This window comes from Myxocyprinus asiaticus, chromosome 31 (genome assembly GCF_019703515.2).
Source record: "Myxocyprinus asiaticus isolate MX2 ecotype Aquarium Trade chromosome 31, UBuf_Myxa_2, whole genome shotgun sequence".
Classification (NCBI taxonomy): Eukaryota; Metazoa; Chordata; class Actinopteri; order Cypriniformes; family Catostomidae; genus Myxocyprinus; species Myxocyprinus asiaticus.
In genome coordinates, this window is record NC_059374.1 from 32103154 (window position 1) to 32113654 (window position 10501).

Sequence of the window (10501 nt, forward strand, 5' to 3'; positions counted from 1 at the left end):
GAGCTGGTTGTTTTCAGGCCTAAAAGGAATGAACCAAGATGACAAAACATGAATAAAATTTTTCTCTTTGTAAAGTAAACATGGTCATTAGTAATCAAGCGTTCATGTAATGGTTTTATAAATCTCAGGTAACTCTATTATAATGCTATGAGAGGAGCTCTTAGAATTTGATTTTTTATTTTTTTAAAGAGCAGCTAAAGGATCAAGCGAAGGTTAAGAATTGGATAGCTTGTAAAATATTGTTCCAGTTACACCCCTGCCATATTAAATATACTTTTATTGTTGTTTCTCAATAAACAGCTTACCAAAGCCACTGGTTGAATTCTTGGGACTCGGGTTGGACCCCCTGGCTACAGAGAAGACAATACCAACACAAAACTGACTTAAACATCCTTAACTCTGATAAAAGCACTGTAACACACAGTTTCAAGTGTTATCATTGTGTTCTTGAGGAAGGTATATGTAACCTAGAGTTGGGGTACTCGAGTTCAGACTCCGAGTCACAAGTCCAATTTTAATGGACTTGGACTTGTCACAGACTTGGATGTATTTTTACTCTGACTTGACTCGAACTCGAGCCTTTGGGACTCGGGATTTTTTTCAGAGTCCAGCCGAGTCCATGGCATTTGATATGTGATGCAATGAACAAAATAAACAAATAAAAATAACAAAACAGAAATAAATGGACACTCTGTCTGCAAGCAGTTGTAGCACCTACTGATGTCGTAGACCTAGCCAGAGTTTGTTTCACCGTTGAGCAATACACCTGCAGAGCGGCACACTCAGTCAACCAATATGCTTGAATGTTACTACGGAGACTGCTGTATAACATCGATTACCGAGGTGGCTGGCACAACAAACACATAAAGACAGGTATGTAGCCAATGTACTAAAAACTACAAGGCATTTTCGCACTGAACCTGACAACTGGTAAAATCGCATGCAGCGTTTGTGCAGCCAAGACGGTGCTCGCATCACGGTTTCATCGTGGTTAAGAACTTCAATAAGTCAAGTCACCCACATCATGTTTACTAAAACAACATATACAAATAAAATGCCCAAAATAATGCAAAAATGCGTTTTCAACAACAAGCTGAAAAAAGCTGATCCATGTATTCGCGCAGCTCGTGAAAATGTAAGCGGGGTGTTTTCTGAATGTTCATTTTCCCTACGAGCACGGAGGTAAATCGGACAAGTGTCACATTCAGACAGCTAAACTGCACTTTTTACATAGTACAAGCACTTAAAGGAATATTCCGGGTTCAATACAAGTTAAGCTCAGTCGACAGCATTTGTGGCATAATATTGATTACCACAAAAATAAACTTTGACTCGTCCCTCCTTTTCTTTAAAAAAAGCAAAAATCTGGGTTACATTGAGACACTTACCATGGAAATAAATGGGGCCAATTTTTAATGTTAAAATACTGACTGTTTCAAAAGTATAGCCACAAGACATAAAGGATATGCATGTAAACATGATTTTAGTGTGATAAAATCACTTACTAACCTTTTCTGTGTAAAGCTATTTTACAACTTCTTTGCCATATCGATATAATGTCAACAAACCCTAAAACTCTAAAATGACTGTAAATATGACTATTTAACCAACTTTACAGATCAAATAATACATGAGTTTTAACAGAAGAATTAATGCAAGTGCTTTTATAAAATTATAAGCTTCACATTTCTTTGTTTAAACCCTCCAAAAACTGGCCACATTCATTTTAATTTTTCCCATTGACTTCCATTGTAAGTGCCTCATTGTAACACAGATTTTTGCTTTTTTTAATGAAAAGGAGAGATGAGTCAAAACACATTTTTGTGATAATCAATATTATGCCACAAATGCTGTTGATTGAGCTTAACTTGTATTGAACCCAAAACATTCCTTTAAATGTTGAGATGTGGGGATTGTATTTTTAATTTTAGGTTCCAATGTTGTGAATTTTGAATTAAAATCTGACATGACAAATCTACTCATAATTACACATGCAATATGAAATTATATGGATAGAATAGGCTACGTGGAATTTGTAAATTAAAAAAAGCTAAATAGTGAAAAACTAAATATAAAATAAAATATACATTTTCACAAACTATATATTGCAGAAGTTTGCATACCCCTTTTGTTTTAGGCCTATACGTTTTCACACCCCTTTCAGAATATACGCAAATATAAAAGATAAAAGATTATATATTTTATGTAGTACTGTCCTTCAAAAGCTACATTACACAAAATGTACTATAATTTACACAAATCATCCTGTTTAAAAGTTTGCATCCCCTTGGTTCTTGGTCCTTGTGTTGACTTCTTGAGCATTAATGAATGTTTGCACCTTTTGTAATAGTTGTGTATGTGTCCATAAATTGTCCTAAGTGTTAAAAGCTGGATGTCTATATCATTTAGCCACTGTTGGGGAGAACACAAATTTGCAGAGGATGCTGGGAAACCAAAGAATGTACAATGTTTTTCTTAAGAAAAGTGGGCAGCTTCACAGCTCAGGACAAAGCAGGGACATTTATTACACAAATAGTCATTAATCATAGAGAAAGCAACACACCATATTAAAGGGTTTGCTCTTGTGCCAGTAGCTCTAAAGCTCATGTGCAGTCTGTCTCCTGAATGTGCACAGGAGATCAATGGTCGGTGAAGAGTTTCACTTAATAATACATCAGATTTCGGTTTGTTTCTCACCAAAGCTTATCGTATTCCTTTAGAACAAGATATGAGTCGCATACAATAATTTGTTAGACTTCTGAATTATACTTTTGCATCCTTTTGAAGCTTGAAGAAGTGGTCACCATAAACTGCCAATGTGTGACATCACTGAGCAAATTTTTTTCCCCTTCAATTTCTCCCTTTGTGTTAAGAATAAGAAAGAAAATATTAACAACACAGGGGTGAGTAATCCTTTTAGAACCAATGGAATGCAAACTTAAGAACAGGATCATTTGTTTAAATTCAGTTACTATTTTTGTCTTGTGGAATAAATGAGAGTATCTGTTGTCAAATAGCTCCTTCAAGGTAGTACTAAATAAATTTTTATGATACCGCTTTGTTTTTTTTAAATGATAACACATGGACGCATCAGGGTTTTAGGTGCACAAGCAATGCGTAGAACTGCCCCACGTTTTCCGTAAATTAACAGTCATATCAAGCCTACAGTCAGCCTAATATAAGCAGTGGGCTTTACCAGTGTTTTCGGATGTAGCATTTGCATTCAAGTCGTGAGATGTAACTTCTCAGCGAGTGCTAATTACTACTGTGATGACTCATTTTTTCTAAAACCAGTCTGTTCCACTGCCCTAATTGTATCACAGGTGTTCCTCATCATTTTGTTGACCCTTGTGTGTATATATGCCCATGGTCGGTTCTTGTTTGTATGTAGAGTGTTAGTTTCCAGCATACTGCTGTTGAGTTTTTTTGTTACCTTCTTCTTTGTATGTTTACCTTGTTCATTGTGTCCTTTTCTTTTGTTCAAATTAAAGTTCTGCATTTGGATCCTCACTCTCTCATCTCTTCTCTGTACAAACCGTGACAACAATAAGGTTCCATTCATTAACATTAGTTAATGCATTAAGTATCATGAACAAACAATTAACAATATATTTTTTACAGCATTTATTTATCTTTGTTAATGTTAATTAATAAAAATACTATTGTTCATTGTTAGTTCATGTTAGTTCATAGTGCATTAACTAATGTTAACAAATACAACTTTTGATGAAAAAAATTTATTACTATATGTTTAAATTAACATCAACTAAGATTAATAAATGCTTCATAAGCATTGTCCATTGTTCACTAATGTTGTTAACTAATGTTAACAAATTGAACCTTATTGTAAAGTTTTACCAGAACATTTAAAATACGTGACAACTTGACATTTATGAAAATTAAAAATATTATTTTCCTCAAAACACAGTTCAGACTGTTAAAATCTACCTTCATTAGTTAAATTTTAGTTTGGTGGATCGAATTCGTAAAAATTATTTAAGAAAAGTTTCAACTGTTTGAAACCAACATCCAAAACCACTTATAATGTCTTAACATATTAGTTACTAAGATATACCTTATGTGACAACTAGCCCTGATATCCCCAATACAGTTTTGATTTTGTGTTTACAGTATTCATTTGGGAAAATGGAGCATCACTTGATCACTATTTTAATGATAAAATTTATTTTATTTAAACTGTTGAAAATGAAACTCAGAAAACATGGAATTTGTGGATAAGTAAAACGGAATTTGGAAAAAAATTAAACAGATTTCATAGGGCTGTATATGTTAACATGCAGAGATTCTTCTGTTCATGAAAAAGTACCTGCTCCTTACATTTACAAAATAATCCATATTGATCCTCAATCCTTATTGACATCTGTAGGCTAATCATCTGATTTGTGCTCATGGACTGTGTTGGGCAGAAAACTCCTCTGTTTACTTGGGTTAACCGTGGGTGTTGTTGTAGTACATTACCTTCAGATCACAGTCACAGCCCAGTGCCACCTCAGTATCACAGAACAGCCCAGGCCCACTGTGGTCTGCCACTAACATACTCAGATACTTAGTCGTTTTGATGTCGCCTTTTGTTTGTCATTTATAGCTGGGAGGCCAACTGGTCTTAATTTTATCAAGGTTTCTTGATTGTTCATCACTTCATGTGTGTATATAGTATACAGACCTCTTGTTTGCCTTTGTCTTTGACAGATATTGTCCTTTTTGAGTCTGTATTGCCTTGTATCATATGCTATCTTGTTTCAGATTCCTGTTTCTTGTATTTTGCTTTGAATAATTATTTCATGCAGTTGTTTTACTCATAATAGTGCTGCATTTACATAGATCCTTGATCTGCTCTCTGAGACAATTGTTACAGTTTCATACTGGGGCCTAGAGAATATTATCAACAGGATGTTTGTTTATCACTAAGAAAAATACTCACTTGATAAATGAAACCCTGCTTCATGCCATGCCATAAACACTGTATCATCAAAGTGTATCATGCTGCATGATAGTGAACCAACAACACTGGGTGTCATACATTTTTTAAATGGATGTGTTTCAAACAGCCTTCTCTACTAGATACAGTACATTCACTGTCCTATCCAAATTAAAATAGTATGAGAAAAATCTTTAATTTAAACTAAAGTAACGGAGTTAACTGCATTTTACTAGACGATATGCTGCGTTAATACATTTTTGGATTTGGTTTTGATTGATGTATCTGACCAATGCTGCAATCTGAATTTAACTTTGGTTAGGAAAATGTCTCAATGCATGCTTTTGTCTGGTTTGTTTCGTTTGATATGTATTTGTGCTCCCTGTTGCTTGTTTGCACACTAATCCAAATCTAAGACATATTTAACATAGTTAATTGTAAAACTGTCAAAGTTCACATAGACAATATTCATTTCATTTTCAAGTCTTTGTTAAATACATTTCAAGGGTTAAAAACAAAGTAATGGTTTCTTAAGTACTGAACTTTTGCTGTCAAACAACACAGCTCCTTGTAGATTACTGTATGAATAAACAGATTAAAGCATGAAAATTGTTTAATCAATTATTTAAACAACAACAACTTTCATCTGAGGCACTTGTGAAATGAAATCATGCATATAACAGAATATCAAATTATATTTAATGATATCATTTTTACATAGATTTAGTTTATTTCAGAAACTGCTTATCTTTCTCGTAAAACATGTGACAATTTTTCTGTCTAATGTCTTTAGTTTTAAAACCATAAATGAGTGGATTTACAATGGGAGGAAACACTAGAATAGATACAGAAAACACTCTGTGTAGGTGAGCTGGAACACTTTCAGACCGATGTGCAAAAAGAGGAAAAAAGTGTTGAAATCCAAGAACAGAAAGACCACCAAATGAGTACCACATGTTTGAACTGCCTTCATTTTTGCATCTGACTGTTTATTCGTAACACAAGTGACTAGTATGAGTGTTTGTAAATGCCACAACAAAAAGGGAAAAGCAGTGGTATAAAACTAAGATAAACAAGCCGTAGCTATTGTTCACTTGTGTGTTCTCACACATGATTTTTATTAAAGATGGGTTATAGCAGATACGCTCTGCCATGTATGTCTAGCAAATCTTTTAAGGGATTAAAAGACAGAAAAGCACAAATATAATAATAAAATGAACAAGCCACATTCCAGTTATGGTTTTCACCAACTTATTAGTGGTCATGATGGCACTGTATCTCAGTGGGCTGCAGATAGCAATATACCTGTCATAGGCCATAGCTGTAAGAATTACATGAGAGACACCACCATACATGTGCACAAACAAGCCTTGCAGGAAACATGCAGGGTAGGAAATTGATCTGTCCTGCGACCATATACTATATAGCAGTTGAGGGGAAAACTTTGTGGCACCGACTGTCATTAATTAGCATGTTAAGTAAAAGTATGTACATTGGCTTATAAATATTCCTGTTCAAGCGAATATACATAAACAGTCATTTTTAATCTAAGTAAAATCTCTTAAAAAAAGTTATGTTGCTGTCCGTATCCAGTATAATCATATCCAGTATAATCCAGTAAAATCTTACTAACAACCTGGAAAAAAGAAGCAATAAACTTTTAATTACAGAAGTTTATATCATCCACAAAATTTTAAACTAAATTAAACAACTGCATTAAAGAATATGCAAAACAGACTTTGAAACATCCAGGTGTCATGACATAAGATTAATGAAGTACATTACTTTACAACACTTAAATTATAATCATCAGTCCTCATGGAAGAGAGTTCTTAAACCATTAAGTGGTTATTTAGATTTGAAATATTGTTTGTAATCCATTTGTAATGTTTCACAAGTATTCACATTAAATTAATCAACAAGTTAACTAGTAGAGCTGCATCTCATATGGCTAACATATCAAAAGCAGGACATGTAGTATTTAGCCACCTTAAGTGATCATCCTTTAGTGCTGTTAAAAAGTCTTTGCTGATGTCTGTTGCCATCTGATTTACTGTATACTCATGGACTGTGTGAAAAGACCAGTAAACTATACTGTAAAAAGGCACCGTCCTTCAGATGAGATGTTAAACCGAGGTTCTGACTCTCTGTGGTCATTAAAAATCCTAGGGCACAGGGGCCTGGGTAGCTCAGCAAATTCGAATCCATGGCGTGCTGAGTGACTCCAGTCAGGTTTCCTAAGCAACCAATTGGCGCGGTTGCTAGGGTGGGTAGAGTCACATTGGGTTAACCTCCTCGTGGTCGCTATAATGTGGTTCTCGCTCTCGCTTTCGGTGGGACGCGTGGTGAGTTGTGTGTGGATGGCGTGGAGAATAGCGTGAGCCTCCACACATGCTAGGTCTCCGCCGTAACGCGCTCAAAAAGCCACGTGATAAGATGTGTGGATTGACTGTCTCAGACACGGAGGCAACTGAGATTCTTCCTCCGCCACCTGGATTGAGGCAAGTCTCTACGCCACCACGAGGATTTTGAGCGCATTGTGAAATTGGCATGTCAAATTGGGGAGAAAAGGGGAGAAAAAAAAAAAAATCCCAGGGCACTTCTCGTAAAGAGTAGGGGTGTAACCCCGGTGTCCTGGCCAAATTCCCCTCATTGGCCCTTCTCAATCATGGCCAGAGTTGGTGTAGAGTTATAGAGCCATTAATTGGCTCTGTAACTCTACACTCTCTTCTCCACCAATAGCTGGTGTGTGGTGAGCATACTGGTGTACTATGGCTGCCATCGTACCATCCAGGTGGATGCTGTACACTGGTGGTGGTTGAGGAAAGTCCCCTGTTCACTGTGTAAAGTGCTTTGAGTGTAGTGTCAGAAAAGTGCTACATAAATGTAACGTTCATTCATTAATTCATTTTAATATATATTCCTTTTTTTCTTATGAATATTCACTACAGTTCTTACTAGGTGCTTTCTGGTAACAATAGCTGTTTATTTGTACCTGCTTTTCCTGGAGATGTGCTAAATTACATGTATTTCAAACATAAATGTAAATTTGTTGCCAGTCAACTTTTTTTTATTTATTTATGTTTTGCCACTCACTCATATTCTGTTAGACTGCTAACTAACAGCTAGCTGTAAGCTACGTATTCTTTGTAATTTACTTGTCAAGCACCCTTTAGCAGCTATAGGTGCACATGTTGAGCAGGGCAGCAATATTAGATGATGTTTATCACACAATATAAATCATCTTGCCTCATTTTGCCGGACAGCAAAAGACACATTTAGGTCCAGGTAAGCTTCTCTCCACCTCCGTGCCAAACAGCTGAATGTCAAACCATACATTCCTTACAAGAGCATTTTGTGAGTAATAGGGTGCTGATGAAAACCTTTTCCGGGTTTCCTGTAGCACTTCACAGTTGATTTAAAGATGCCACTTGATTTTGTTTTGTGATGTGACGGTTAATCCCAGCTCTGAGATTATATTCACGTCAGGTCCTGACAGTCAGGAGGTTGTTTGAATAAAGGCATAAAACTCTTGCAGTGTATCTTTACAAAGGACAGTAGAGTAGCCGCATTAATACAGAGCGGTGATTAAAACTGACTAGAACTACCTCTGCATTAAGCGGTTTAAATGCACACACTCCAGCCAATAAGAATCAAGTATTCGAACATACCATGATATAATATGTATGAAACCAGCCGAGAAAAGCACTGCCAGAGGTGGGAGAAATTAGAAAAAATTATTGCCATAAATATTTCTTACAAGCCACTAAACTATATTTGAAGTACTTATATCTACTTATTTCTACAAAGAATCATGTTTTATTTTAAACATTACATTTATTACATCTGATAGACATCTAAGTGCAAAACAATGTGCACTCCCTTGATTTACACAAACCCACACTGAATATATGAGAATAGAGAGGAATATAGAAGTTATTCTTATTTCTTAAAAATTAAGTAAAAAAGAGAAAGAAAAAAAAAGAAGAAAAAAAATAGAGAAAAAATAAAATAAAAAATAGAGAAAAACTAGGTGTGCTACAAAGGGATCAAAAAAGCATAGCCACTGGAGCTCATTGGAAAAAGGGGTAACAAAAATCCTTGAAAAAAGAGAAAAATCCAAGGCACTCACATGGTATGAATTAAAAAGCCTTTATTTAACCGGGCTACAACATCTAAAACGGCCAACACGTTTCGGCTAAGAAAGCCTTCATTAGGGTACAATTCCCCTGTACGAAGAGGCACAATATATAGTCTTGGCCATCAGTGAAAACATCAACAGCTAATCAACAAGTGGGAGTGGCTCACAAACTAGCTGTAAGGTTGCCAAATATACAGATGAAGTAAAAATTAACAGATAGTACACTTAAAACAACAGCAACAACAACAAAAATTACACACACACACACACACACACACACACACATATGTTAATTCATATCAATATTTATAAGATACAAAAAAGGTGTAAAGTCTATTTCTTCATTAACACCAGATAACGTAGTGGCACGGAGTGCATATACCCAAAAACGTTCTCGTTGAAGTAGACTTTTTAATCTATTACCACCTCTTCTTGAACCTTATTCAACCTTAGCCCTAATAGTAGGTGCATGTCTGTAATTAACAAATGGCATTTCCTGAAAGACAGCATGAAGAACATTATCACTGATGACAATATTCCAATTAGATTTAATGATTTGTTTTATTTGTGCTGCTTCACGACTATAGGCTGTCACTAAATGCACCTGATTATTCGAATGCCATTGTTAAGTTTATTTTCTTCAGAAGTTGCTCTCTGTAATAGATATGACCCTTTCAGTAGCGCATGTGAGAGTCTGTGAGTCACATCCCCTCTGTTTGAATCTATAAAACATTTCATTCAACTGAATTTCAAAATCAATGAATATTCCAAGCTTCAAATTATTGTTGATACCATTAACAAATTCATGAAAAGTATGAAGTTATTTTCTGAACCTGACCAAATCAAAAAGACATCATCAATATATCTGCCCCTCCGTGCAGTTTTATAAAGGAACGGGTTGGTTGAGGAATAAATAAACCTCTTTTCCACAATCCTAAGAATAAGTTTACATAATTTGGCACAAAACAAGCAACCATAGCCGAACCCTTTACTTCTTTGTAAAACTGGTCTTGAAATAAAAACATTGTTCTTAATAGTCCATTCAGTTAATTGTAGAATAAAAGCAGTATGTGGCATATTTTCAGGAGGTCTACTGCTCAAGAAGTGTTCAATGGCATCAAGCCCGTCTGCATGGTCAATATTAGTATACAAAGATTCTACATCCATTGTGACTAAGAAAGAAGTTCCTATATTCTTAATGTCATTAATTCTGTTTAGCACATAAGTGCTTTCTTGAATGAACGATTGAAGACCAGGCACAAACGGTTGCATGAAAAAACATACTGAGATGCCGGTTCAGTCAAAGAATCGTTGCCACTGAATATAGGCCTACCTGGTGGAGTTACTTGATTCTTGCGAATCTTGGGCAATATGTAAAAGGATGGAATATGAGGGTCTTTACAGAGTAAAAAATCATGTTC

The 10501-nt window shown here is 35.4% G+C and overlaps 1 pseudogene; it reads right to left on the reverse strand.

The window, feature by feature from the left end:
• Positions 1 to 5774: 5774 nt before the first annotated feature.
• Positions 5775 to 6469, reverse strand: LOC127422151 (olfactory receptor 52B2-like; annotated as a pseudogene).
• Positions 6470 to 10501: the final 4032 nt, after the last annotated feature.